Source organism: Artibeus jamaicensis, unplaced genomic scaffold (assembly GCF_021234435.1).
Source record: "Artibeus jamaicensis isolate MK-2021 breed Jamaican fruit bat unplaced genomic scaffold, CSHL_Jam_final contig_519, whole genome shotgun sequence".
Lineage (NCBI taxonomy): Eukaryota > Metazoa > Chordata > Mammalia > Chiroptera > Phyllostomidae > Artibeus > Artibeus jamaicensis.
Window position 1 is genome coordinate 29,167,371 of NW_026521871.1, and position 25,042 is coordinate 29,192,412.

At 43.7% G+C, this 25,042-nt stretch overlaps 1 protein-coding gene across 3 annotated transcripts in view; it reads right to left on the minus strand.

Annotated features, from left to right (window-relative positions):
- The window catches only part of TMEM108 (transmembrane protein 108), a 296,705-nt gene extending 278,655 nt beyond the window's left edge, over window positions 1–18,050 (minus strand). For 2 of the 3 annotated variants that reach the window (XM_053668973.1, XM_053668972.1), the window contains exons 1-2: window positions 11,230–11,287; window positions 10,944–11,062 (exon numbers count right to left, since the gene is read on the minus strand). The gene's annotated coding sequence lies outside the window, so the exon portion shown is untranslated. Of the gene's footprint in view, window positions 1–10,943; window positions 11,063–11,229; window positions 11,288–17,969 lie in introns of those variants that run through there. The other variant, XM_037143879.2, reaches the window with a different exon arrangement.
- Window positions 18,051–25,042: the final 6,992 nt, after the last annotated feature.

Consider the following 25,042-nt stretch of genomic DNA (forward strand, 5'->3'; position numbering starts at 1 on the left):
ACTGAATAAAAATATAAGAATGGTAAGTGAAGGTAAGGAGAATGAGTAAGACAAGCTACAGAGAGAAACCGTGAATGCAACAAAGCTCTCATGTCCTGCGCCCTTCATGGGCCTCCCACAGTGCAGGCGATGCAAGAAATGCAAGAGAGATGTAAGGAATGCAAGAGAATCTCCTGGCAGGCCTCATTGTTTAATTGTGGACAGAAATATGTATTTGAGGGGAAAAATTCCATACATAATTCCAGCAAAGTTCCCAGTCCCCAAATGTGGCCTCAAATTTAATACCCAAAGAAGCAAAGCTAAGTAAACGGGGAGGCTTAGAGCAGAACTGTGAAACAGGGCTTTGATCCTGGCACCTCTGGGTCTCTTCAGGAGCATTCTTCTCCCATCACACTTAGTGCCCTGCCCTGTAGCCAAAAAAGGACAGGAAGGGAACCTCAGACGGACTGGATGGGGCAGGTAGAGCACATTTGACTGCAGGGATTCTGAAGGGCAGGCGGGTATGGCTTGAAGAAGGAAGATGTGAGTTCTTTTTCCTTCCCCAGGAGCAAACCCACAGAGGGGGTGTCAGTCCTTCCTGTGCAGGGCTCATCCATCCCAGTAGCTCTTCTTCCTAAATCCTCAGGAACAGGGGAGAGCTTCCAGGAGTCGGGAGGACCAAAGTTTCACAAACACTCAGGTCAGGAAATTGAGAGAGAGGGTTATTCAGAAATGGACATGCAGTAGGTGCAAGTGAACAAAGCAGCCACGTATTTGAGCTGCTGCCCATCTCTCCTTCCATTTGTTTTTTTTTTTTAATCTTGGTGCCTGTAATTAACAAAATAAAAACCTCAAAATCAACAGTTGTTTTTAAAAAATCCAACCTGATCAGAAGCTGTATTCTTTGCTTCTTCTAACTATGAGTAATTCTGTGAGAAAGGACATATGGCTGAGGCCCTGGTGTTTCCTCTTCAGAAAGATGAACAAGCAATTTAGGGCACCCTAATCTCACAGTTTATTGTCACTACCCTCCCTTTTCCAACCTAAAACACACTCAGACACAGATCCCCCCCCAACAGCGCTCATGGAGGGAAGAGGCTGGGAGGCTTCTGTTGCTTGCCCTAAATGCCTCTCCATTCAAAAAAGTTATACAAAATAATCTTTCTGATTATGAGCAAAAAAATAATCTATCTTAACTCTTCTCCAAAGAGGGATCCGGGAAGAACAAAATGTTGCGATGGATCCTTTCATACCACAACACTCTCATGTCTCTGTATATATTCCCCTCAAAAGCCATGGGTAAAAATAAGACAAACCATCAAATCTGGCCAACTGGTAAAGGTACAATTAGCAATGTACATGAATAACCAAAGAATGCAGAAAAAACCCAAACAGTTGTACTTATGTCTCTCACCAATAAACTCTTGAGCAAAAGAAGAGTAAAAATTAATTCAATGGGAACCACATATATATAAAAAATTATACCCATGTTAAAAACTCAAAACTAGATCAAATAGATCAAACTAGAAAAGCAATACAAGCATTTAAGTTATTCTTTCCTGGAGTAGAAAAATATTTTAAAGCTATATTTTGTGCATGAGATAGTAAAGAAAATAGAGAAAAGAGAGGAAGAAAGAATAAGAAGGGGCAGAAGAGGTTAGGTTTTAAGAAACCAAAATTTACGGATCTAACATATGGTTTTAATCATCTGAGCCAGAGGTGGAAAACTGTAATTTAAACAGAACAAACAACAGAAACCCTCTCCACTGCCCAGCTGGAGAGGGCAGGGCTGCCGGGAGAGCGCCACCACGCCTGCGAGCACTGGCGGGCTCGCTCAGGCTAAACATGGCGTAACTGAGAATCGATATGGGGCACAGCCTGACTCGAAAGGATTTGTCCAAGAAATCCTGCTAATGTCACGTTGCATTTTATCAAATCATGTTTGGAATAGAAAGGCTGTTCACTGAGCCTTGGAAAACTTTGTTATAGAAAGGTTATGCCTTATAATGACAGCTGTAATCACAGCATTTGATTTCCATTTTAAATCTCACTGTACATGAGAGGAAAGTGCTAAGAAAATGAACTGGTGCTCAAGGTTATAGAGAGTGGCCTTGAACTAGCTGTCAGTGTCTGCTGTGGGCACATATGCCAGGACACTGTGAGTGTCCATGAATATATGATTCACAGTCACAGGTGGAGGGAAGAGGACGTGTCCTTAGGTGCTTACTGATAGGGTTAGGGGTACTAGCGTCCTCTCAAAGAAAGAGAGGGTTAGAGAAGATATGGAAGTAGGCAGAGGGTGACGAATCAAGAAGTGTGATGCAGGCCAGCTCTGCAATGTTGATGTTCAAGAACATCATCAGCAAGCACATATGATGTGAGCCGACATGCAGAGCTCTGTGCTGGATGGGGCAGGAATGAGGCCATGGGCAGGAATGCACCCCCAGCACCATGCTCACAAGTATCCCATAAGGTGGGTATTATGAATCCCATCCTGCAAGTAAGAAAATTGAGTCAGAGAGAAGTTAACCCAGAGAATATTACCCAGAATCACATTTCTGAAAACAGACACAGGGTGGAAATGCAGCCCTCACTAGTAGGCCAAAGGTCTATCAATGTTATCAAACCAAATGGCCCCTCAAAAGAGAAAAGGGGGCGTTCTATGCAAAGAGGAGAGAATGGGACCAAGGACCAGTCTGAGTAGGGAGAAGCTCGAGCATAATGTCAGAGGCAAGTTGGAGTAGGTCTACAAAGAGCGGTTAGGCCCAGTGAGGATGCGCCTTGTCCTGCAGTCAGTCACCTGGGAACCACAGAACTTGGAATGAGACAAAGATGTAGGAAAGGGGACAAAGAGATGGCAGGGGTAATGGAAGGAGGGGAAAGATGGACAGGCATTTGGAGAAACACCAGAGGGAACAAAAAGTTAAAATAAATTAAGTACTTTTCTAGCATTAAATTTTGGTCTCTCAAAGTAAAAGCATTATTTTCTAAGTTGGGGGGGGTGGATCTGTAAATAATGTCCTATTGCTTAATGCTTGGGAAATATTTTACTAATGTCAGTCACTTAAAAATTCAGAAGTGCTCTGATAAGAGTTCTTTCCAACAGAAAAGAGCCAACTTTCCACAGCTAAGGCAAGCGGGTACCTGACTGCCCTCTCCCTTCTCTGTGAAGCCTCCTCTAAGGCGTTGTACTGATAAGAGATGGGTCACATTTGAAGATATTACATCAGCCACAGTTTCACTTCTTGGAAAGGTGAAGGTCAAGACTCAGAGATGCACTTGAGAAGGAAAGGACAGATCACCCCTTCCTGTGCTCAGGGGAAGGCCAGGGCGGTGCATCACAGCTGGAGGGTTCAGCCCTGCCCTCAAGTCTCCGCATCCACAATTCTTGCTCCTCCCCTCCACACACCTTTAACCCCAAGAAACCTCACAGGGAGTGGCCCGTGGCAGGAGAAAAATCCCAGGATTCGGGACCGGCTCTCAGATATCTTTCAGAATCTCTTTACATCCTGGAGAGAGCAGAGGTCTTTATTGTTGCTACAGAATCTTCCTAAGGGGCTGTAAATTAATTCCTGATTCTATGCAAATAGAAACTTTTAGTTTTATAAAATGCATATGCACCAATTTATTTTCCTTTAGTTTATACCATAAGATTAGTATATCTTTAAAATGAAAATCAAAGATTTTAATCTGGCAATACGTGGCTATCTATATGCATGCAAATCTTCCTGTTTAGAAGAAACACAAATACATGTTAAAAACAAATTGGGTACAATTCTCTATTTTTCCCTTCTTACTATTATTAAAATATTTAGTAGAGGGGATAGAGATCTTCAGAGTCAGAAGAGAAACTTGAGCAAGCGATTCATCTCTGCTTTTTTCACCTCCGTAGTCAGCAGCTGGGTGAGAAGGCTGATCCTCACGACCCTTCAGTAACAGACTACATTCTGTCTTCAACCAGCAGTTGCAAGAAGCCCCACTGAACTCTTCTGCCTCTTTCAACAAAGGCTGCATGTCTCTAAGGAAATACTGCTTCTCTGTATGTGGCACCATTGTGCTCCAGCTACTTGAGAAGTAGGAGAGCCTCAAATGAACTCAGTGACCAGATGTTTGTGCCGCCACACGCCATTCACAGCTGTGGGGGCCCATGGGGCCGGGACCATCCTTCGCACTCTGTCACAGAATTGTAAGTAAGGACGTAGCCTCCTTCAGCATAAGAACGCATTTCCTTGTAAAGTCCCACTCACTCATTGATTCAAATGAAACTAACTCTCCAAGATCAGGGGTAAATGCACAAAAACACATTATAACACAAAACATCTCTAAGTTTATTTTGTAAGGCTGTAATCCCCTAAATGACAACAGCTATGTGGAATTTATTTTTGCAGTAATAAACCCAGTTATTTTCTTTCCTCTGCCAGAACTGGACTCTTGTAAACCCAGCTGTTGAATAACACTTGTCATAAATGTCAAAACATCTTTCCGCATTAGACAGCCACAGAGCCATTATTCCTGTGGGATACACAAGTGGCTGAGAGCATCACATTTGGCAGACACAAACTATAAGATATCCATACAAAAAATGCAACTCCTCATTTCCCAATCATCTAGCCCAGCAATTTCCCTTCCATTCTGCACGGGATACAGCCAGGCTTCTCAAAAGAATGGATCTGGGCTTTTTCACAATTGCTACTGAACGTGGAGGCTTTGCAAATAATTTTCCAATTCTTTTTGATGCACATAACCCACAAATACTATTTCTATTGATCCTGGGAGTTAAGAATTCAGCGTCCTTTCACTAGAAAGGCCTCATGTTCTACCAGTCTACCCCCCACCCCCACTGCTCCCTTCTAGAGAAACTACCAGGACCACAGTCCTTACCAAAGCAAGCCAGGCCTGGCGCTCAGCTGCTTGGACCAAAAGAGGGCATCAGCACCCCTGAGATCGCCTGGTATAAAACTAGTAGGGATGATACTTAGTATCGAACTAATACATTCCTCTTCTTCTTGGTCCATACACGATCATCAGTTAGGCTGTGGGGACAAAGAGTGGAGGTAGGAAGGATAGCATGAGGGGAGAAACTAAAGTGGAAGTGCTGAGCCAGCCGAACGACCAAGAAGTAGAATATGGATTGACCAACCACTGTTAGTGCAGACACATGCTAGAGTGGCAACAGAGCAGGAACAATTTTCCCGTCCTGAGTTAGTCCCATCTCCATGAGGTCTGGCTAGCCTACAGCTCCTACAATGCCCCTAGGATTCTTTCCAACTTGCCATGATTGACATAGTGCTTTCTTTATTTTCTCAGGCATCCTTTCTTAAGGTAACTTGAATGTGTTTCTGTTCTTCTGATCAAAGGTGTTTATGTGGGCCCCAGAACAAGATTTCTGCAAGTGTTCCCCTTCTCTTTACTAACTATGAACCAACCTCAGATCTCCCATCTGATAGCCTACACACAGCCTCATAAATTTAGGGGCTACTTTCACAACATCTGCAACCACAGAAAAAGAAAGGAAATGGTTGGCAAAGCCTATCTCTCTTGGATTGTTTTTAATTGCCCTGTTGCATTTTTCTCTCAATAGATCACTGACACATGTGGACCATAATTTACTTTTGAGCAGATGCAAGAAGTTTAGCCATAGTGAGTCGAGAAAACCCAGCATCATATGGGAGCCTGAGTAGTCATTCCACCCTCTGAGTCACTAGCAGATTCCCCTGTGGCTTCTGGGTTGATTTCAGGCCTTAGGATCTAGGGTCTGCATTGGTAAAAACTCATTCTTCTGATCCCTATAGAATAAAATTGGCTCCCAAAGCTGGTCCAACTTTGGAAAAGGTCAGGTCATATGAGAAATTAATGAGCCAGTCCTTCAAAACACCTACATCTTCCCCAATTCTAACTATTCCTCCTTCCCCCCAAAAAGCCACGACCCATTCTTCTAGAAGACAGTGATTCTTAATTGCATGTATTTGGAAGTATGGGTGGGGGTACATATCAGCTGACTTATGGCTTGGTTAAAGAAATATGAGCATTTAGTGACCATGGATGCTAGATGTCCAACAATGGACAGGAAAGTTCCACATGATGATTAATCGATTTACCAAATGAACCATTCCATCAAAATGCTAACAGCACCTCCCTTGAAAAACACTGAGCCCCCTCATCTGGGGAAGACAAAAGCAGGAGAGAAAGCCAGGATGAAGAGAGGAGGGTAGTAAGGAAACAAGCAATGCCCCCATCAGAAGCAAGGCCATCGAGCAAGGGCTGCCCAAGGTGCAGTCTCAGCACCCATGCACCCCGGCCCTCATCCGCAGCAATAACACTCACGGGGTGGAAACTCCTTATTCTCATTCCCTCTACCATGCAAAACAATCTTGGGCTCAGTTAGATTTAAACTATATGTTTTAAAAATTGTCTTTATTTCCACAGCTTTTCATCTGTTCTAATTATGATAGTTTTTGAGCAACTAATATTGGTAATAATAGATAATATCAACTGAAAATTATTCCCTGTTGCTCAAGGGCTTAATTACTAAATTTGTGCTATAATATGCCTGTTGGAAAATTTGCTTTGGAGACTAATTCCTTAGGGGATAATTCCTCAGAGGTTACTCTCCTGAATTATTACCCTCTTATGAAACACTTTTTTGAGCCATGCTGGGACTTGGAAGAAGAGGAAGTGAAAATTCTCTTGCCACCTCTCCCAGGCTTTTTGTTAAGCATCAGGCAGTACCAACAGAGGGATGCTGCACAAACAAGCTTCAGCTCCATGGGTCCGGGCATGAAGAGACCAAATGGAAACAGACAGCTCAGCAGCCTTGGTTTAATTTTAGAGGCGCTACACTTGGTTATGTCAGAGAGACAGCCTCATGGCAGTTTCTGCAACAAACAGATGCCGCAGCAAAGGTAAAACGTTCAGCAAAACACACAGACCAAAAGGCTCCCCAGGATGGAGCAGTCCAAAACGCAATTCTGGTTAAAATGAGTCGAGGGCTTGTTACAACAAGAGCCCACTGTCACTGCAAATGTGGGTTTCCACAAAAGAAGGCCCTTCCAGACGACGGCCATGGTGCCCAGGAGGCCTTGCTCTGGTTATGGACACGCTCCATGTCTGTGCTCTCTCCTATGGCATCACCAACCACACGGGCTACAGAGCACTTGAAATGTGACTCTTTCAAATAAAAAAACTGAACATCTAATTGTATTTAATTTAAATTAATTCAAATAAAAAGAAACCCATGTGCCTAGTGGCTCTTGTCTTGGACAATGCAGGAAAAAGCCCAGACCAGGTTTTGGGAAAATGATCTAAGCGGCCGGCACAATAAAAAACTTACGTATCTTCTGACCACCTGGACAAATACTTTTCTCAGTTCCCTCCCCACCACCGACACAATTCATTAAGCTGTCACTACATCAGAAACCAGGAGAGCAGTGCTTCTCAGCTGTCTCCATCAGGGTAACCTGGAGGTCTGGTTAAACACAGATTATTCGACTTACTCCCAAAGCTGCCAATTCAGTAATTCGGTAGGTCTAAACACTTCACACAAGTACCCAGGGGATTCTGATGCTGGTGGTCCAGAGCCAGACACTGAGTAGCACTAGAATGAAAACATTAACATTCAAACACCAGCCTGCCTCTATTAAACTGGGGCTGCTTTTGCTTGTTACCTTTCTGCTACACTAAGGTGCCTCCTTCTTCAATGTACATAGTATCCTTCTCAAATATTCTGACAAGGTTTACTTAAAACCTACAACGCTAGAGGTATGACAGAATGTAAATGAACAAGACAGTCTCAGAAGGCTTCTCCACATATTAAATCCACAGTGGAGCACATTTGTTATAAGTTTCTTGAGTGTGTCTACTAATTAATTACAGGAACTGGATGCTCGGCAAGGCTGAACTCAAATTTGCCAGGACAGTTCACATCTAATCCCTGCACTGGCCCTGTCTGAGAGTCAACCTGAGGCTTTTTATTAAAGAGACATAACACTGTACTTCAGGATTAGGTTGGGGTGATGACCTCTCTCACCATTCCAACATGGAGTAATATAACAGTATCAAAAGAACACGTCATATTAAAACATTTTGTTTTATCATTCACAGGGAATGTGTTGAAAATACGTCTTTTCATATTACCAAAGAAGAGAAGAAACAAGCATAAAAGTCCTAGGATAAAAACAGCTTTCTCCAAACATTGGCTGGCCTTTATCTTATTACCTGCAAAATCTATTCTAGGATCTGTAATCATTCGGGAGGATAGTTTTCTTTGCAGGGTTACTTCTTTCTGTTCTTTGGTCTAATTATACATGAGTCCCTTTAACAGTAAAAGACCACCTTGTCAAAAGTAATTTCTTTGACTGCTCTTCTGAGTAGCCTTCTTTCTCCCATTTTTTTAAAATTAAACTTATTCGGGTGACATTGGTTAATAAAATTACATAGATTTCAGGGGTAAAATTCTATAATATATCATCTGTATACTGTACTATGTGTTCAAGTCAAGTGTCCTTCCATCACCATTTACCCCCCTTTACCCTCCTCCACCTCCTGCAAGCCCCTTCTCCCTCTGGTAACCCCCACACTGTTGTTCATGAGGGGTTCTGTTGTGTTTTGCTTTGTTTACCCTTCACCTTTTTCACCCAGCTCCCCCCTCCCCACTTTTCCAAAAGAAAGCCTTCAAGCAGAATATAGTGTTGCAATAAAATAGAACATGAAGTCTTAGGTAAGATCAGAATCCAGGACTGTTCATCACTTCCCACACCACTAGCCCTCTGCCCCTCTTCAAACGCCACTGCCGTTCAGTTACTGCCGTCGCCAGGATTACGAGCAATCACTGGGTCTGGAAATCTGGGGAGCCAGGTATTGTTTCTTGGCATTTATAGAGCTCCCAAGTCATCACACAGTAATCTATGTATATCACCCTATTAGGCTATTGAGTTATTAATACTGTGTCTGTTCTGCAGGTAGGGAAACTACACCAAAATGAGGCTAGAAGGTTAAAACACAGTCCCAGGGAAACTCAGAGCAAGATTAAATCACTGTGTTCCTCCAGCAGCGGTTCTCAACCAGGGGCAGTTTTTCTACTCAAGGGCACTGAGGAACGTCTGAGGGTATTTGTGATTGTCATGACTGGGGGGAGGTGGCATGTCTGGCATCTAGTAGGCAGAGGCTATGGACACCACTAAGCACGCTACGGTACACAGGACGGCCCCCACAACAAGCTGCCCAGCTCAGAATGTCAGTAGTGCTGAGAATGGGAACCCCTGATTCCCTGGCATCTCTAACATCACTTTTTTGGCCCCCTAATCAATAGTTAATGAATGGCTCTCTCTACAATTTGATCCTTCTGCAGTATTTACACAGAAACATGCCACTTGAATACTATTCTGGCATGCTACACTTTTTAGTCACTTCTAAAATAGAAGACACAATTGATTCTCTGTATCCATGGATTCCACATCCTCAAATTCAATCAACCGTGGATTCAAAATATTTGGGGAAAAATCCTACAAAGTTCCAAAAAATCAAAACTTGGATTTTCCACGTACTGGGTTTTACACTGACTCCACAGGAACAGAGTGCTAGGCATACCTTGCTGGAGCCTGTATGCAAATATAGGTTACGTGCAAATAAGGGACTACCGAGAACAACCCCTACAGACACTGAGAAAATCAGGAAAGAGAGCAAAGTCCAGCTCCTGTCCTTTCAGGAGAAAACCTGGACAAGACCAGGTCCTTTTGTAGGCAGCTTCCAGGCCCAGAGTGATGGTCCGAGTCTGACTGCTCATCTGGATTCTTCGGTTGTCGGCACACTTTGCAGCTGCCTCTTCTCTGTCTCTAAGCAGCAATGTCTCTAAGCAGGTGTGTCACTCCAGAGCAGCAATGATGTATGTTTATGGGAATCTCCAGAGAGCTACAGCCCCTCATTGTCTATTTCATTCTGTAAATTGTACTCATCACTGAGCCACATGAGGCACCAAAGGACACCAGCCTTCCTGGGTACCCTCTGTCTGAGTCTGGGTAATGGGACGTTGTCTGACTAGGGCTCCACAGTATTGAGCTAAGCTGCTTAATCAACCCTCCATCCAGTTTTTCAGCTGAATACTTTTTTTTCTTAACCCCGTCCCTCTTTTCTACCCATCCTTATGTCTGCTTAGATTTATATTAATTATGGTTTTCTCTTTAAGGAGTCTAGTTTTAGTTTATGCATCAGAAGTTGAAGAGCTCAGAAAGGATGGGGTATCCTTTCCATCCCACCTTCCTGGACCTCCATACGGACATTGGGGAGGAATATCAAACAGTAAATTTCTCCTTTTGGTCTCAAAAATCTTCAGCATAAGTGAAAATTCAAAGCCAGCTTTGGCTATAATGTTCCCAATGCCCACAGCCATTGCCCAAGGGACTGCAAACAGAAGAGGAATTAGTGGACATATAACTTCTAGTGACACTGGATAAAATAAAATGGAACGGACAGAACCACAGGCTCTGCTGGTGCCATTATCTACCAAACTTGGAATCATCAACTCTCCGGTGAGCTGTTTCCCTTCCTGGAAAAAAGTCATTGATAAAGGAAAATCGAGCAGTGATCCTTGAAGGAGGAGGAGGCTGAAGAGGGAAGACGAGCCAGGTGATACGAACATGAAATGGCTACAAGAAAAAGACAGGCCTAGTTCCCTTCTCAGGAAGGGCCCAGCAATGACCTCACATATGCGAATATGTTCCATACAAACTCATCAAAAATTCTCATGTTGAGTATTTCTAGGCACAGCTTCCATCCCATCACTCAGATCATGGTTTTATCTTCACGATTGCTGATTTATCACTGTGTCTATGAATTGAATGAATAAAAGGTTTGAAAACCTTCCACAGACAGGGCACCCCACTGCACTGACTCCAAGAAACTGTTGAGACAAGAGCCTCTGTGACTTAGTAAAACCAGAGAAACAACGGCAGAGAATGCCTTTGACTTACCCTGGAGTAGGGGGTGTGAGAGCCTTCCAACACACTTACATCCTCATGACCCATCAGCTCTGCTGCTTTTCACCACTCACTTCTGCATGCTGGGCTCTGACCGACTGATCACCAACTGCCTAAGATGAAGAACAAATGAATGCATTAGACCAAAAGACCAATAACTTCAAGCCCCAAACCACTGCTCAAGTGAATTTGTTAAAGTAGGCTGAGAACTTAACATGGACCTAAACACATAATGGCTCAAACTCAAAAAAAACTTTATTTCTGGTTCCTGTATACATACTGGACAGGTAAACAGGCGAGTTGATGGAGTGGCCCTCCCTAATCAATGATCTAGGCACCCAGGCTGAAAAAAGTCCTGCCATCTTTAAACCATAATTTCCAAGCTTGCCCCAGGGGACCTCTGCATTTCAGCCTGCTAGGAGTGTAGAACATGGAGGAACTCACATGGGTACTCTCTCTTGCTGTGATTTTTCTCAGAAGTGGATCACAACACTTTCACACATCTATTTATATTCTCTTGGCTAGAACTCAAACACATGACCACAACTAAGCCCACTGGCTGCCAGGCAGCTAGTTAGTCTCTATCATACAAGCTTGAGTGCAGCCAAACTCAAGAAGCAACATTAGGTTTAAAGTACAGAGTTCTGGCCCTGGCTGGTGTGGCTCAGTGGACTGAGCAACAGCCTGGGAACCAAAGGGTTGCCGGTTTGATTCCTGATCAGGGCACATGCCTGGATTGCAGGCCAGGTCCTCACTGGGGGCAACCACACACTGATGTTTCTCTCCCTCTCTTTCTCCTTCCCCTCCCCTCTCTCTATAAATAAGTAAATAAAATGTTAAAGAAGAAAACAAATTAAATACAGAGCTTTGGGTCTAACACTAGCACAGTTAAGTTACTTAACAACTGAGTCTTTGTCTCCTGATTTTCTTCTATGTAAAATACTGTTTCCCTCATTGACCCAGGAGGTCAACATGAGACTCAAAAACGAGACATAGCATTCTTCATATTATACAAGCAGAGCACCTGGGCATCTTGATAGAATGCAGGTTATGACTCAGGAGGTCCTGGGTGGGGCCTGGCATTCTGCATTTCTAACCAGCTCCCAGCTAATATCAATGCTGTTCTTCGACCACACTTTAAGTAGCACAGAGGTGAAGAATTAGAGAATATGTTTGCAAACCACAAAGTGGTTTGCAGCTATGAAGGCTTATTATCCTGGCACTGCCTATGCTTACAAATGTATCCCCAACTAGCCAGCATTTTTAGGACATGGTTGGCCTAGGTTCCAAGGGGAATTTCATGGAGTTGCAGGACTTAGAACTCGGATTTCAGTGGTCACTGCTTTCTCCTCATATATGCTGGACAAAGAAGCAAACTCAGAGACGTCAATGACACCTCCCAAATCTCACAATAACTCAGTGCACTGGGACCAGAGTTCATAAGTTTGACTTTTTTCTGTAACATAAACTCAACTGACAACAACCTTATGAAGAAGAAATGGTTTTTTATTCTTCTTCTAAATCAAGAACAACTACTACTCTAGCCCATACCCAAAAAAGTACCAGAAGGTGACATCCACCAGCATGGGTCACCATGGTACCAACTGTCCGCAAGGCATCATGGGACAGACATCAAGAGATTTTCAAGCAGATAAATCTTCAAAATGTAGTGATCTCCAAAGTGATGCCTCACTTGTCCAAGAGGTGACTTGAACACAAATGAACTCCTGCATACCTTCTGGAAAAAACAAGAGTTTTTATTTTCAGGATATACAAGCTCTGAGTCCCTCATATTTGGGAACAATTTGAAAGAGAGAGATGACCTAGAGTTCAAGCAGAAAGAAAAATAAGACAATGAGACAAAGAGGAGCAGTGGTTTCTGTGGTAAATCCCAGGGATAAAGGGACCTCAAGATTCTTTTATCCCTGGCATGTAAACTATTTTCCATCTCTGAGATCACGGTGAGTCATAAAAGGTAAAATGTTAGGGCCACAGAAGGCAAAGATAGGAGTCAAAAACTCTTAAGTCATAAGGCAAAAAGGCATTGACTTATCTGGAAATCAAATCAAACTGGGAAAGAAGGCTCTAGGTATGCATGTCATCTCTAATAAAGGACTTTTGAAAGTGTTTTGGTAAAATTAGGAGGAAGTACTTACTGAACAAGGAATGATAAATGGAAATCAATACATGCATATCCATTATCAATTTAAGATGGGTAAAATGCTATTAGTGTCTTCATTGAATGAGCGATATGAAACAGTTTAATAAAGGTAAAATGTTCTAAGAACATCTTAACTTTACTTCTGTGCTCCATCCTCAGACCCTCTTCCACCATAATTTCTTCAGCTTCCCAAGAATTCTCCCATCCTGGCAGTTTTCTAGAACCTACTGTAGAACTTTTACCTTGTTTTTGTGCCACGGGGCCCTCTGGAAACCTGCTGAAGCCAACAAACCTCCTCAGAATAGTGTGTGAAAATGTGTATGATTACAAAGGACACCAATTACGTGGAAATGCTCTTCTATCCACACAGCCTCAGAGGGTCCACGGACCCAATTTAAGAACACCTGATCGGGGAATGACTCTTCCAGGATGGCGAAAGTTTTTTCTTACTGGAATTTTTATGCAGAAAGTTGAAAAAACCCAAAGATGCAAAGTAAAGAATCCTGCTCAGAATCCGTCAGTGAAGAAAAGAAGGAGCTGCACAGAGAAGCCTGACCTTGAACTTCTGCCCAAACTCAACACTACTGATGCTGTGGCTTTAAAATCCTACCTTAAAGAATCACTCAGAGTTTTCTTGGCTCCAGCCCTGTACACAGCATAGTCTGTGTACTTAGGGCAGATGAAGAAAGGCAGCACTGGAGGAGGGAAGGCTGAGGTGAGTCTGAGCCTGGTCCTCACTCTCTAACGAGGTCTCTGCCATCAAGTCCGCTATTCTCTTGGTCACATCACTCAGCTCTGAGTTGCAAGTCCCTGTCTATCAAATGAGCAGGTTGGGTTAAGCCATCTCTAGGATGTCTACTAACTCTGAATTATTAGGATTATTCTAAGACAATGCACGATCATTTCTCTGAGAACTGTTAGTGAGATTTCTTTTTGTCCTAGGCTCACAGTATGCGAAAACCTTCCAGATGAGAATTTTTCAGAGACTTCAGGAATGCCGTATGAGAATCACCTAGCCACAGAATTTTAGACTTGGAAGACATTTTGACAGACCTGTGCCACCCCACCAATCCCTCCCAGTGACCAGGTAGGAAAACTGAGGCTCAGAAAGGCGAGAAGATTGATCTGAGGTCACACGATGAGGCAATGTTAGTAGAAACTGTGGTCATTACTACAATCTAGTACCGGCAGCATGTTAGTTTTAGGCACTGGGAGTACAAACCCACTCCTCAGTTCACCTGATGAGAGACAGAAATAAACCTCAGATAAGCTGACCTGTGGGAGGAGAACTACATGGGGAAGCAGGTGACTGGGGTGACGACACCCAGCAGCAATACCCTCTACCTCTGACAGGGTCAAAGGTGAGGCTCTCGTATGCAATGTAACCTCACCAGCAACAGCACCTACCGCCCTCAAATGTCATGGCTACAAAATCCATTTCAAAGAACAACCAGTAACCAAACATAAAGAATAACTTTTCCAAAAGAAGGGAATGGATGAATGAACTCTGGCTAATAAGGTCAATAAAACCAAAGTTCAAGATTTGGATTGTTAACATAATCTTGGAGGGACAACATTAGCTAAGAAAATCTAAAACTTAAAAATTCCTAACATGTATTCTAGGAAGCAACTGATTTGGGGTAACTTTGAGCTACTTTCTCTCGACAGCCAGGAAGTGCAGTAACCACTTAAACCAGCATCGTCTTTACTAATGCCCTCACCACTATCTTCAGAGCATGTAAGTATCAGATACTGCTCAGGCTGAAAAGTCCCACCTGTATATTTCTACAGTCCATGTGTGTAGACGAGTATTACATGCAAAGAATTAGCAACTATGAAAGTGTTGGGAATTTTGATCTAATTGTGATTTCAACCTCATTCAATTAACCGACATGTCTGCCACATGCTTTCAAAACCTGTGCTAAGTGCTTGTCAGTTTACCCGCTGCCTTATCCCCTGGGACACACACATACAACCAACCAAGTAACCACACCCATCCCTCAATTCCCCACAACGCACATTATTTCTACCTTATATTAACAGTCTGGCTTTCTGAACTTTTTTTGAAAGAACGTTCTCTTTGACTAGGAGCTGACAAGGACTTTCACAATCCCCTAGACCAGAGGCTACACACTGCTGGTTAGCCAGCTATGTTTTTAACTCTCCTCCAGGAATTTCCAGAGGCAGCAGTGCCATCTACTGGTAGGGAGGGTGCAACTTGTTTTCTGGAAGCCGGTGGGTAACGTACACCGAGGATCCGAAAGAACGGCAGCCTGGATTTCTGGCTTTGTGAGCCCTTCTTTTCTAGAGTACATTACAAGCATAACTGATGTTTATAATCTGAGCCATGGAACCTCCACAGAAGACTCGTTCGTGAAAGGCAGGTCTTCTGGAAGCCATCGAAAGCCCCGCCAGGCTAGCCAATAAATGAGGCAGCACTGAATGGAAATGCCTCCTCAAGGCTCCAAAGGCAAGCGGCAGAGCCTCACTGAATCAACACTTCCCGGCTCTCCTTTCCCCCCAGTGCTTCTGTATCAGGTGATCTCACCCACGCCCCACCTGTAGCAGTGTCTTCAGCTTATTTTACAGCATGTGACCCAGAGAAGGAGCTCAGGCTCTGCCCAACGTGAAGGCTCTTACTGTCACACAATGTGACACAGATCCTGCTCAGAGGACACCCCTGCTTAAGCATGCGGGTCGGGCTCTAATCTCTTTCACTCTCCCTCCTCCCCACTCCTGACCCAGGGGACAGAAACGAGCGACAGGAAATGATTCTGTCGTTGCTTTGAAAGCAACCCGATTGGGCTTTTATTGAATCAGAAAATAAATCCTTGTCCTGGAGGTCACTGAGGTACACTGCTTCCTCCAAAATGAACTAAGCCTGACAATCTTCCCATTTTCCCTTGTGTGACCTAATAAGTGTTTCTCAACCTTTTCGAAACCCTTGCCCCGCTTCCAGGGCTAAACCTAAGCACCGAATGTCCTCTGTGTACTTCATATTAACAAAAGTGACACCTGAAAAATACATGAAAGAATACCTTTCAAACTATATCACCTACTCCACATTCAGAATTCCTTCCTCTCCCCAATCACATACCAGCTACAAAACAGATCACTGACAAATTTTTAAATTATTCCCACTAAGTTGCTTTATGTCCCAATCTATCAGGTGACTATACTTCCCTTCACCAGGGTCACTTGTTATATTCCCAACAAGCTTTGCAGCAACTCCTCCTACTTTTATTCATCTCAGAAAACCACCAGTAGTTGATTTGTCGCAGCTGATAAATGTTAGTTCTGATTCCCTCTAACGAATTTAAGTGTTTCCTCTTCGGTTTAACTTGCTGAGTAAATTAATTTCCCAGCATTCATAGACATTTCACAGGCACGAGGTGTGTCTTAGATGTATGGAAAAAATCACATTGTTCCCTTAAAAAACAAAACTTTGTACGGGGGAAGATACGTGTTATAAAAGGGCTTTCAAGCAATATCAAGATTTCTCAGAGAAATCAGGTGAAAAAGATTCTTCCATCTCATTCCAGAGTAAGTTCTGAGTGGATTACAGTGAAACTCCAACACCCAGTAAATCTTCCTAATGACAGTTAGTTGAACCCTTTCTTACTGAGTAGACGACTAGATACATCAGATAAATTGGCTAACTAGTCAGTAGTGGAAAACGGAATGAACTTTCTGTGTTTCATGACCAGGTGCACAGCGTGCCCTCGTAGTGCAGGCCTGGGGAGAAAGGAGAGAGCCAGGCAGGGGATGCCCTGCACACACCCTCCCTTTTTAAAGTATGACTTAAAAAAGACATCCCCACCCCCCAACACACACACACACACACACACACACACACACACACGCACACACAGCTTTTGGCATCCAAACAGTCTTTTTTAAACATGCACTTCTCAAAGAATGAAGGAGGTCTGAATAGGTGTAATTTAGACCCTGGCTTCCCTTCTCCTTTCAGCCCATCAACACGCTGAAAGTAATTACTCCCCAGAAAAACCTCAGTTTACAGAGATTACCACCCCCTACCCCCCGCCCCCGCCCTAGCCCCCTGTCTTCTTGAAGAAGAACCTCCAGCGATGGTCTGGTCTGCAGTTCACTGCAGGCATTTCCCTCCACACAATTTACCAGTCATCAGTTTCACTGCATCTGTAATTCCTTTTTGTAGCCTCTCATTTAGACCTGCTCTACCAAGACCCAACTGCTTAAAAAAAAAAAAAATCCGCCTCTCAACGAAGCCCTGGCTTCCCTGAGCAGGCTTCAAGCGTTCGATTTCGGGGCAACTCCGGGCTGAGGGCTCGCGGGCAGGTGCTGAGGAGCCTTTCGCGGGGCGGCACCTGCTCTCGGAACCGCGGTCCTGCCCCAGCTCGCGGGCGCAGCTGCGCTAGAATTTGGCTGCGCCGGCCGCCGCCGGATTAGTTGGGTCCCGCGGCTCGGCCAAAGTGACACTACGTTTTTTTCGCTCTCACGTGTGACAGGTCCTGCTGCATTAATGCCATCTTCTCCCGGCCCCGTGACGCCCCCGCCGCACCGGCCTCACTCACCCGCTACCTGGGGAGGGGGCCGATGCCAGCGGGAAACAAAGGCGGAGGGGAAACTGCTACGGGGGCAACTCCCCTCGAGTGGACCCCTCACCGCGGTGAGACGGGTGGGGAGGCGCATTACAAGGTAGAAAAGGGGAAACCGAGGCACGGAGGGGGCGGCTGAGCCCGGGTCCGCATCCCGCCCGAAGCGAGCTGCCCAGGCGAGTGGACCCCAGATTGCCCCCAGTCAGCCCGGCCCTACCCGCCCCCCTCGCCAACACCCGGGCGCGGAGAGGCTGGGGGCAGCCCAGCGGCTGCGCTTACCTCGGGAGAAGCGCTCCAGCTCCCTCCGACGGCTCCGGAGAAAGCCCCGCCGCTCGCGCACGCGCACGCGCACTCGCGTTCTCGCGCCTTCACTCCCCCGCGCGCGCCCCTCAGACCAAGCCCTGTCCGTCATCGTCCGCAAGAGCCAATCAGGTAACGCGGGAGGCCCAGCGCCGGTCACGTGGTAGGTAAGCCAATCACCAAATCGCCCTCGGCAGCACCCTCTCCGACGTCCCTGGGGGTTCAGTTGCTACCCAGCTGAGCGGGTGCGAGGTGTGCACAGAGGCCTGGGCCTCTCTTTTCCTGGGGCTGACTGGGGCTCCACTGATCAATTGCTAGATCAATGGATATCTCAGATGCTAAATAGGCATTACCTGGGTGTCTTGTTAAAAGGAGAATTCTGATCCAGTAAATCTGGGTTAGGGACCCAGATTATGCTTTTCTAACAGCTTCAGGTGGCGATGATGATGCTCCTGATCTGACGTCTACCCTTGAAGCAGCAAGATTTTAAGGCATCTGCCAGAAAATGATGGTCGGAGCCCCTGCTTCCCGTTATCTAAAAGTTTCAAGAAGCCCTGGTTAGTATAGCTCAGTACATTGAGCGCGGGCCGCGAATCAAAGGGTCGCCTGTTGTATTCCCAGTCAGGGCACATGCCTGGGTTGCGAGGCCAGGTCCCCAGTGGGGGCCACGTGAGAGGCAGCCACACACTGATGTTTCTCTCCCTCTCTTTCTCCTTCCCTTCACCCCTCTCTAAAAATAAATAAATAAATAAAATCTTTAAAAAAACAATAAAAGTTTCAAGCCCTTTCCTTTTCCTACTTTCACTGACAGAATGCATTCCAGTGATTGACTAAACATGGGGTGCCCTGGCTACGGGTCATAGTTTGGGCACTGGCTGAGAGAAGGTGTGCTTAATTTGCACATTACCCACCCTTCGTCTCTGGGGCAGAAACCTGTGCCAATGAGGTGGTTGGAGTATGGAAACCAGAAGTGGGGACTACGTATTTCTTCTACAGAACATTAGGTCACCCTAAAGCATGGGGCACATGCATCTGAGTGCCACTGTGCTCTACTCTTGGCCAGAGAGAGGCAAGATAAGTAGTTCCTGGAAACTTACAATCTGTTGTCAGACTACACAGGCAAACTCAGGACAAGGCATATAGAAAACACTAAAAAAGCTAATTGTCTCAGCATTTTGTACAAGATGCTGAGACTTTATTCAGGCATAAGCCAGAGAAGTTGTAAAATTACCTATTTTAGGGGTCTCAACAATTGTCCAGCTATCCCGTTAGTATTTCCAGAGGCTGGAAGTGAGGAAGCCCAGTGTCTCTCCCATCTCTCAAACTTGACCTAAACTGAGTATTTTCAGACTGGCCAGCCAGAAACTGTGTTGTTCAGCATAGTCAAGCTCTCGTTACCCCCAATAGTGTACCCAAGTGATTCAAAGGTCTAAGTGCCAAATCCCCCAAAACCTTCTCCCCTCAGCTCTTCAGACCAGGTGACTGACACGGCTTCTAACAGTTGGCTCTTACTGCATGCAAATGTGATCACACTGCCACTTAAAGAAAACTTCACCCTTTCAGTGTGTCTTGAGCCTCTCCGTCTTACTAGCTCCAGAAGTGAAGCCAACCCAGCAATTGTAGACATTGTTCATCACATTTCTGTCAGAGGTGGCACAAAATTCAGAGTTTTGGGGAACACATTGAATGGGGCCCCACAATGGTGCTGGCTATATAACAAGAGTAAAGAAATGTTTAATCAGGAAAACTATGGCCCTGGCCAGGTAGCTTAGTTAGTTGGAACATGGTCCCATTCACCAAAAGGTTGCAAGTTTGATTCCCAGTCATGGCACATACATAGGTTATGGTTCGATTGCCCATTGGGGCACAGGTTGATCGATATTCAACTCTTAAATCAATGTTTCCCTCTCTCTCTCCTTCCTCTCTCTCTCAAATCAATAAACATATCCTCAGGTGAGAATTAAAAAAAGAAAAAGAAAAATATGTTTGATGGATGAAGACTTGACTCAGGGTGGTGAACACACAATAGTCTACAGATGACATGTTGTAGAATTGTGCACCTGAAACCCATATAATTTTGTTAACCATTGTCACCCCAATCAATTCAATAAAATGGGGAAAATACTTGTAAGTCTCAAAGAAAGTTGCTTTTGCTGTCATTAAACCAGTGGTTCTCCAGCCAAACTGCACAGGAAAACTTTTAAGGAAAGAGATTTGGGGACCCTGTGCCCTGAGATTCCTACTGGTGTGACAAGTGGAGCCTGGGCAGATAGGTTTAAAAGGCTGCGCAGGTGATGTGGACAGCTACGCTGGACAACACCTGCACAAGCTGCCAGGTCGATGGACACATTCTTCAACAAGAGAAAGCCAACTCTGTGACCCAAATCACTAATCACATAAAGACTCTGAAAACAGAGGAAAGTGCCCATGTAATTTGTGAGAATGGATTTTTTTAAAGGCCAAAAATAATGCATAGGTAATAAATACTTCAAAGACTATTCAGTGGAACAAATTGAAAAATTAAAAAGCCAGGTCCCAGTCATGGACTGGGTTTAATTCCAGTTGATTGAGTAAATACTGCAAAAAGAACCTGTTACCTTTTGTTAACCATACCAAACTGATCGATCTCTGGTTATGTTGTCACTTGCTTTACGCCCTTGTTAATGAAACGCCAATTTCTATTTGTGCATCATAGAGTTGTTCTCTATTTCCCAAAGTGTGTAACAGAATCACCTGGAGTACTTGTTAAAATGAAAATTCCTAGCTGCCCTGCCTATTCCCCTGGCCCCTACCACCTCACCTAGCCTCTCTTCTGTAAAAATTTCCAAGCCAATACTGGTTAAATTTGAGCTCAAGATGTACCTTGTGATACAGAACATCTAGATACTAAAGGCAAAATCTCAAGTAAAAATAGCTGTGCTATTAGTTTAGTTTGCCATGCTCCCTAAAGAAAGGAGGGGAGTCTATTTTAAAGAATTTAAAGAAAGTCTCAATTCTCTTTCAGGGAGTTTTACCAAATTCCGTTATTTTGCAAAATAAAGTGATCAGTGTCTGGATCTTGGAAAGCTGTTGTCACTCGGAATTTTTCTGTGGAGTGACATTCGCCATAGTGGGTGTGACCTAGTCCTTCACTGAATTAGTGAGGCCCCCTCAGAACACTCTGCCAACTAAAGCTCAAGAGTGACTTCATTTACCACATCAGAAACATGGAAGCCCAATGTGTGAGCCCCGAAACTAGCTTTCCTCCTGCTCTGACACTTTTTAAAAATATATCTCACAGCATTTAAATGGGGGAGAAATTTTTTCTCACCTTGTAAACTTGTAGTTTTATCTCTGGGTAAAATAAGGACAGTGTGCAGTGATATTTAACTAGCATGAATAATTTACATTTTTAACTAGAAAAAAAAGCATTTCCATTCCTCTTTGCAAGTGTCATTGTTACAAAAAGAGGCAACAGGAAACAAAGAGACTTATTTGAGGAATTTGCAAAAGAACATCCAGGCTGGCATTCATGTTTTGTTTCTCAGCCGGCTTGCCTTACATACGTAACCTGGCTATCCTGTCTCAGGAGGCGGGTATGTTAGTATGCGATAAACATTACGAGGTAGCTTAAGTAGTCCCTCTCCCTGCCCCTCTGGCCCCGGTACCTCCTAGAAATTCCTTAACAAGATTAGGTATATTTGAAAAGAAAAGAGAGATAAGACATAAACTCTGAGTCTCCAGAAATTCACCCATTGCTCGATTACAATCAGAACCCCCGTAGACTGCTTTATAATTGCTAATTATGTTTTTATCCTTCTACCAGTAATAGCTTCTCTAAAGTTAATTAATTTCATTCATGAAGACCCACAGATGACCCAAGATTCTAGTCATCTTTTGTTATATAAATACAGCCAGAATAAACATTTTAAATGCATGTGTCTGTGTTTTAATAACTGGTACCTTCTTTTCTACTTACTGTAACTCTGTACCAAGTTAGCCTAACACATTGGACATTTTTAGATATGCTTTTATGCCTTATATTCTTTATATTGCCTGTAAAGAACATAAACATTCTTTTTATTTTATGATATATCAGGCTTTACACGTATATATAACAATATTAATGCTCCTCTATACCTCCGTGACTTAAGAAGTAAAACATTACTAATACAGTCAAAGCCTCCATGTACCCTTCCAACAATATGATCTTTTTAGATGGAGATGTCACACTTAGCAGGCTTAGCCACAAAGCAGAGAATAGTTTATGGAAAGAAACACCATATTGTATGCATATAATAGAAAACATAGATGTAAATGAGCAAAATTCTTACCAAAGAAAATGTTTGGAAGTTCTAAACTTATATAAGAAAAAGAGAACAGAACTGGAAATTCCATGTGGTCCAACTTTGGTGCAGGTAACTTTCAGAAGAAACCACAAATAGTTAGGAGCAGGGATAAGGTGAGGAATGAGGTCTCTTTCCTTCACTAAAACATGACATGAGTCCTGTCTGACAGCTCATTCTGGGTTAACTAAGCCATCACAGTTCAAAACAAAAAGTGCCATATTATAAGCAGGGCACGCACCACTGTGAGAAAGCAGGAAGAAATGTCCCTGGCATGTCTCGCCAACCACCTCCGCCCCTCACCAGCCACTTCTCTGACGTTATCCCCAGCCCTCTGTCCCTTGATAACTCAACTCCAGACACATCGACCTTCACTGTTCCTCAGAAATACCAAGCTCACTCTTGGCTCTGGTGGACACACTCTGCCTCACCTTGCATCTATAGGGCCCTCCCTCCCTCGCTGAATTAAGGTCTGTGCTCAAAGAACTGATTGTCAAAGAGAACTGCCCAGGCCAAATGACCCAAAGCAGCGCTCCCTCCCCTGTCAGTCCTTTCTAGCCCAGACTTTCTTAACCAGAGGTCCATGAGAGGATTAAACCCCACTACAGAAAATGATGCCCATGGCTGTTTTCCCCCCATCTCCCAAGGACGGTACACAGCTGGTATCATTCTAGCTGCACAGAGAGAAGTTGTTAACTCATCGCACATAAAGAGTGTCTTAGGGGCATCAGAGCTTGATTCTCTGGTAGGACTGGTGAAGAAGGGCTGCTCTAAACTGTCATCCTGCATTATTTTTTTTAGCTCCTATCAACATATGACAAATTATTTTTTTGTTTTCTCTCCACTCCAACCCTCACCAGAATAGATGCCCATGAGTTTTGACTCTGGCACATGTTTACCTTGGTGTCTGGAACTGGTACATAAAACAGTATTTGTAGAATAAACTTCACAGACAGAGTTGTGTTATGGCTTCTCATAGAAATTTATCATTGTAAAGAGTGATTCATGTTAAAATTTCTCCATATAGAAAGATGTGCATTGATGGGTTGGCCAAAAAGTTCATTTAGGTTTGTTTGTGTTTTTTCAGTAACATGGTTTTAGTAGCACTTAGTTGTCTTTAACTTCATTTGAAACAACTACATTAGATTGTATTGTGACAGTTGTCAGATCAGTATGCATTTAAAAAAAACTTATCAAAATTGGTGAATTTTTGCATAGCCATTTTAATATTGAAGATGGAAACAAATAATAACATTTTGGCACAATATGCTTTACTGTTTCAAGAAAGGTAAAAATGCAACTGAAATGCAAAAAAAGATTTGTGCGGTGTACGGAGAAGATGCTGTGATGATTAAACATGTCAAAAGTGGTTTGCAGGGTTTTGTGCTGGAGACTTCTTGCTGGATGATGCTCCATGCTTGGGTAGACCAGTTGAAATTGATGGCAATCAAATGGAGACACTGAGAACAATCAATGTTATTCCATGTGGAAGACAGCCAATAATACTCAAAATATCCAAATCAATGAAGTTATTCCCAGACAAAAAAAAAACTTAAGGAGTTCATCATCACCAAACCATTATTATATGAAATGTTAGAGGAACTTACTTAAGAAAAAGAAGATCAAAACTATGAACAATATCCTGGCTGTTGTAGCTCTGTGGATTGAGCGTGGGCCTGTGAACCAGAGTATCGCAGTTCGATTCCCAGTCAGGGCACATGCCTGGGTTGCAGGCCAGTTCCCAGCAGGGGACATGTGAGAGGCAACCATACATTGATATTTCTCTCCCTCTCTCCTTCCCTTCCCCTCTGAAGATAAATAAATAAAATCTTTAAAAAAAAAACCTATGAACAATAAAATGGCAGTAAATACATATCTATCAACAATTGAATCTAAAAAACAAACATAGCCAACAAAAACAGAGACAGAATCATGGATACAGAGAGCATTTTGATGGTTGCCAGATGGGAGGGGGATGTGGGGGAATGGGTAAAGAGGTGAGGGGATTAAGAAGTACAAATAGGTAGTTACAGAATAGCCATGGGGAGGTAAAGTACAATATAGGAAAGGGAGTAGCCAAAGAACTTATACGCATGACCCATGGACATGAACAATGGTGGGGGGATCACCTGAGGGAGTGGTGGGTGCTGGGTGGAGGGGGGCAAAGGAGAAAAACACTAGGACAACTGTAATAGCACAATCAATAAAATATAATTAAAATATAAAAATAAAATTACTGGTAAGATGAAAAATGTATCTTTTATTTTACAGAAAAAAAAACTAAACAGACTTTCTGGCCAACCCAATACAAATTACCCAAGTGAAATAGTGAAACAAAAAATGCTAACTGGAACTGGGAAAGCTAAAAATTTTGTCCAGATAATAATAATAGAAGGCTTTAATTATCAGAACACAGAGTAACCAACTGCTCAATCAAGATGAGAAATGTGGGGCGGGTGTGGGGGCAGCGGGCTGGATGTTAATAAGTTGAGCAAGGCTTTCTAACCCACACAAGGACGGGCAATCGAACTCTCATCCTAAACACGTTCAGAAATGGACCCACGAGATTGCTGTGGGTGAGCCACGAAGCAGAAATTAATGACATAATTAAATTCTACATCCTCTTGGGAGAGGGGAAAAACCAAGAAACCCATCCCACACATGCTAGATGTTTAAAAAGGGAAATATGATAGCGATAGACCTCATTTAGGAGACAGTTGAAAGGAA